The sequence below is a fragment of the Podarcis gaigeae genome, assembly GCF_964106915.1.
Source record: "Podarcis gaigeae genome assembly, chromosome: 8".
NCBI lineage: Eukaryota > Metazoa > Chordata > Lepidosauria > Squamata > Lacertidae > Podarcis > Podarcis gaigeae.
In genome coordinates this window covers 53,528,633-53,534,433 of record NC_139684.1, presented here as the reverse complement: position 1 = coordinate 53,534,433, position 5,801 = coordinate 53,528,633, and the positions used below count along the sequence as shown (strand labels likewise).

The 5,801-nt window shown below is 44.8% G+C and overlaps 1 long non-coding RNA gene across 1 annotated transcript; it reads right to left on the bottom strand.

Moving 5' to 3' along the window:
- Positions 1–349: 349 nt before the first annotated feature.
- LOC310850300 lies at positions 350–5,350 on the bottom strand. The gene is made up of 2 exons (XR_014567289.1): positions 5,270–5,350; positions 350–565 (listed from the first exon to the last, which is right to left on the bottom strand). It is a non-coding gene; the product is annotated as an uncharacterized lncRNA (long non-coding RNA).
- Positions 5,351–5,801: the final 451 nt, after the last annotated feature.

Here is a 5,801-nt window from a genome sequence, read left to right as displayed (position 1 = left end):
GTCACCGGGTTAGAAGAGATCCTCTTCTCATTCAGACCTTTGGGATGTGAGACAAGAACTTCAGTTCACATTTTTAGGCAATCTAGTACGCCAGCCAAAAGATACCCTTTGAAATTTGCAGTTCCCTGAATATTGCAACGCAGTTCTCCAACCAAGAAACACATGCCAGAAAACATATGTTGGGGAAGAATAACACAAATGCATATGTTTGTGAAGCTAACATACTAAAAATGCAATATGTTAAGGAAACATTGTCTGCAAATATGTGCAGGAGAGCAAAACCCAAACTGATGCAGAAATGGGTAAAGAATTTCAGAGTAGAAAAACGAAAAACCGAGGAAAAGAATAATTGACAAGTTCATCCATCTGTGTAATCAAATCCACCCTCAGATCCACCACACTACAATTAATCCTTTCGCAGGCACCTATGATCAGCAGAAGGGCTCAAGTGCATCCATTTCCTTCTGGGGAAAGTTTTCACTCCACTGCCTTGAAGATGTCCCAAGTGCCCACAGCCTCATCTCAGTTCCCAGGTCAATCTTCTGGGTCCAGAAGGCAATTACCTCTCTGTATGTATGCCATTTGGTATTTTGTCCTAGCTGGTAGCCAGGGGGGCTGCTACAGTGCTGTCACATTCTCCAAGCTTCTGGGTTAAGAAGCAGTCTTGGGAAAGTCAGCTCCCAGGTACCTCCCAGGCAACCCAAATAGTTCCTGCTTTGGAACTTGGTCACAGCATGGGAAGGCAAGTCTCGTATACATGTGAAGTATTAGAGCATGCTTTTTGACATATATAGCTTGGGGCCCAGATATCTGGAAGTCCACTTGCTCCCTTAGAGACCTGCCCAGCCCCTGGAGGCACTGGGGGATGCTCTTCTCACATTAACACAGTTCTCTCAGGTACAGCATGTGGTGACTGGTGAGAGGGTGTTCTCAATAGTAACAAGCACACCAACTTTGGAATGCCCTCTTCTTTCAGGTGTGAGCAGCACCACCATTGACGACAATTAACCACCAAGGATTTGACTAAGATGGTGTCCCTGGCTTGGTTGGTGCAGTTATGTTGCTAGTACACTGTCTGTTTTTACGACTGAATTGAATTTACACTTATTTATTTATTTCATTTATTTATTTCATAAAAATTATACAATTCCTGATTGTAGAAAGAAAACCTCAAAGCAATATACCAAAAGATAAAATAATAAAATCAAGAAAGATTTACAGCCAACGCAGAAAAGATAATACTAAAACAGATTAAAATTACCTCAACTTTCTAAGCATCTGGGTAGCTTTGTCTAAACAAGAATGTTTCAGGCACCAGGAAGGGTAAAGTGAAGGTACCTGCTGGATTTCAACGGGCAAGGAGTTCCAAAGAGAAATACGATTTTCTTGTATTGTTTTCATGGGTTTTTTGCTCTAGAATGGTGTAAATCAGGATTCCTCAACCTCGGCCCTCCAGATGTTTTGAGACTACAATTCCCATCATCCCTGACCACTGGTCCTGCTAGCTAGGGATCATGGGAGTTGTAGGACAAAAAGCCTGGTATAGACAATGAGTAGCATATTATAATTTTTCTTTTTTAGGGTGAAGTGCGGAGGGAGGACAAGGAGATTCTTCAACTCCCGCAGCTCTGCTGCCATCACCAGAAAATGGCAGCCGCCTCTTTGGGCACCCTGGCTCCAGCAAGTTGAGTTTCCAGAGATATTCAGGCCAACTCCTCAAAGAGAGGCTTCCTAATGGCTCCAAGCAGCTCATTTGCAGCACTTATTTATTTTTTTTCATTTTCATTGGAAAAGAGCATAAATGAATAAGCAAGCCTATCTCCCTCCCTCGCTGTCAGGAAGAAGAAAAGCCCATCCTTCCTTACATAGGGAAGTGACACTGTGGATTAGCCCCATAGCCTAAGAAGAAATCCTACTTGGCTGACATCACTACTCCACATAAAGCAGGCTGCAATGCTGCTGTCTTTTTGATCAGGGGGAGGGGGGCAATCCCCCCACCAAGGCCTCTCTTCCCCTGACAGACTGCTTGTCCTTTTCAATGCTACATGAGAGCACCAGCCGGAGTTTTCCTCCCCTCGGAGCTAGTGGCACTGATTAGAGAGACTGGTGGATGCCTGGGGGGGACTCACTTCTCTGGCCAAAGCAACTCACTCTGTCAGGCTCCCTTCCCTTTTCACATTATTATTATTATTATTATTATTATTATTATTATTATTATTTGAATTTATATACCGCCCTATACCTGGAGGTCTCCTTTACAGGCTGGGCTCCCCCTCACAGGTCTCCATTGCTTGGCTGACCCTGCAACGCCAGTTCTCCTAAATAAGCATCCTCTACAGTCACCCTGCCTCTCAGGTCTTCTCCTTAAACCACTGCCCAGTTTTGTCCCATGCAATCTGGGAGCATCCTCTTTGACTGCAAGACTTGGAGTCCAGCAGAGTCAATATATTAACCTTCCAACAGATCTTGCTTGCCCATTAGATTTCCAGGAGAGGCCCAAAGTCCAGCACAGAGCAAATGTTAATTTTGACTCACCAGCATCCAGCATCAGCCAAACACTCTCTCTCTCTCTCTCTCTCTCTCTCTCTCACACACACACACACACACACACACACAAACACACACACACACACACTGCTCACATACAGTCCCTCTTGACCTATTGTTCTGTCTCCTGGGATAATGTGGCATCAAGCCAGCTGAGGTGAGAAAAGGCTCACCCATGTGTCTCTATGGCAACCTCTTTAGGCTTCTGAATCACAGGGCTTAACCGGCCAGCCAAAGACATTAACAAGGAACTGGACTGGCCGATTTCCTCTTATAGATTCTAGCCCATATACACAGGATCGCAGCTTTGGAAGGAACCCAGGGTATCTTGCAGACCGATCCTCCAAGCTCATATCGATACACTTCCAGATACTAGCAGGATGCTCAGATTGTTATGTAAGCGAGCCAGGGTAGTGATAGAGAGAACCTCGTGTCTTGGCAAATTTGATGTCTGAGTTTGCTTCTTTTCTTCTTCCCTTCCCATCCCCTTTTCCTTTCATGTCAGGTCTTTTTAGACTGCAAGCCTGAGGGCAAGGACTATGTAATCTTTTATTTATTTGTAAGCTTCTCTAACTTATGCTCTGAATGAATGAGCAAATAAACACCAAGTTACTTCTCCCAATCTGCAATTCCTCACCACAGAAAGAGCAATACTATACATTTCACTTCTTAAACTATCTAGCTTTCCCCCTTATATGGGACCAAGAAAGCAGCTGCAATTAGATTAAATAAGTTAATCAACTAAAGTGATAGTTGATTAACTGATGAAGCTGAGGTTAAATGGTGAGGGAATATTTTAATCAGTGTGTGGGTACAAATTAAAAGTACCCTTTTATTTTCTGAGATTTTAATCCATCTGAATTACTTTAGCAAGAAATAAAGAGGGAGGAATTATAAACGGCTATTTCCAATTTGTATTTATTAAATTGCAAGTTACCTTTCACATACATCCATATTTCAAACCAGGCAACTTTATTTAGGGTTTTCTTCTTGTTTTGTAAGATGCAGAGCCATTTCAAAATGATTGATTGATTAATCAATGACTTGATTGCACAGCAGATGATTAATCAGTTAAAGTTATTTCATTCTGCTCACTTTCCACATGGATGTTCTCTTTGCACAACAGAGCCCTGGCCAACAATGCCTAGTTGTTGTTTTTATCTAGTGTTTCTTGAACACATGTTCCCTACTGAGGAAGCTATGACCTTAGCTAGTGAAAACCAGCTTCAAATCCTTACACACAAGGACACAAGAAGAACCTGCTGGATCAGACCAATGGTCAATCTAGTCCAGGGGTCGGCAAACTACGGTCCCCGGGCCAGATCAGGCCCACCTGGGTCCTTCTGGCGGTTCCCTCATTGCGAGAAGTGAGGCTACAGGGAACCAGACAGAGGGCCTTCTCGGTAGTGGCGCCCGCCCTGTGGAACGCCCTCCCATCAGATGTCAAAGAGATAAAGAATTACCTGACGTTCAGAAGACATCTTAAGGCAGCCCTGTTCAGGGAAGTTTTTAATATGTAATGCTGTACGGTTTTTAACACTGATTGGGAGCCGCCCAGAGTGGCTGGGGAAAACCCAGCCAGATGGGCGGGGTATAAATAATAAATTATTATTATTATTATTATTATTATTATAAATCCGACCCACACCGCGAAGCCGGAACCCACTGCGATTCCAAGTCTCCTGGCGATGGTGACGGGAGGAAGAGGCCGAGCGACAGCAGATCTGCCAATCAAATGCCACGCTTAGTTTACCTCAGCGTGGTGTGGGGACATCTCTGCCAATCAAACGCAGCACCTGGTTTACCTCAGCGACGTTTGATTGGCAGACATGCCCACACCATGCTGAGGTAAACCAGGAATGGCATTTGATTGGCAGAGCCACCACCACTTGGCCTCTTCCTCCCTCTGCTGCCACCGCTGCCGCCACCCTGGTGCTCCTGTGGGCCCGAGAATGGAGTGGACGAGCTCACTCTGCCTACCCACTTCACAAGAAACAGCAGCAGCAGTGGTGGCGGTGGTGGTGGCAGCAGCAGCCAGCCCTCCACAAGGTCTGAGAGACAGTGGAACGGCCCCCTGCGGAAAAAGTCTGCTGACCCTGATCTAGTCCAGCATCCTGATCTCACAGTGGCCAACCAGATGCCTTTGGAAAACCCACAAGCAGGACCCAAGCACATGAGCTCTCTCCCTTCCTGCAATTTCCAACAACGGATGCTCAGAAGCATTCATGTCTCTGGGCATGGAGGCAGAGGATAGCCATTGTGGCTAGTAGGCATTGATAACTTTATCCATGAATTTCTCCAGTCCCTTTGAAGCCATCCATGCTTGTGGTCATCACTTCCTCCTGTTTAAGAGATGGAATGAGGATTAAATCTGTGGATTAAAATACACCTCCTATCCCACGTGTGTAAGAGAAATATGAAAAGTAAGAGGGCTGTGAAGCCTTTTTAGCAGGGTAAAACACTTCTATGTTTTGCAGCTTACTAAATCTTAGGAATAAGGCAATTACACCTCTTTATCCCATTTATTTGTGCTCTCCTGACCTGCCATTCTTCCCCTCAATTGCAGAGAATGAACCACATGTTTTTGTAAGATAAACAACAACAAAGGTTTATCTACATTTCAATGCAGGCAGCAAATACAATACAGGTAAGAAAACCTCTCAGGTACAAAATACTAAAGTACTGAATTTGTTGTGTGTATCTGGAGCCCCAAGACACACACCTGATTAGCTTGGAAGCATGGTGGAGAGACAATCGCCTCAGAAGCAGGAAGAAGTATAAAAGATTATCTGCTTTGTTGCAGAATTCTCCTTTGTTACAGAATTACTGCGCAGAGGAGGAAGGGGAAGTGACCACACAGAGGATCTTCTCTAGGAAGCTTAAGAACTCTCCATGTAGTAGTCATGCATAATTTCATAAACTTCTGTCATTTCACCTCTTTTGGGCTTTTTCTCTAAACTGGAAAGTCCTATATGCTGCAGCCTTTCTGCACAGGGGAATTGCTCAGCTCCCTTGAACAACTGACCTTGGCTGATCTTGCGAAGCTCATAACTTCTTGGCCTGACCTACCGCCCTTGAGGATAAGCTTGTAGCTCTGGGGTAGAGCATCTCCTATACATGTAGAAGGTGCCAGAATTGATCCCTGACATCTTCAGGAAGGACTGGGAAAGCCCCCCTCACCTTCTGCCAGTCAGTGCAGACAATACTGTGTCAGATGGCACCAGGGTCTGACTCTGTGTTCAGTAGCTTTCTCT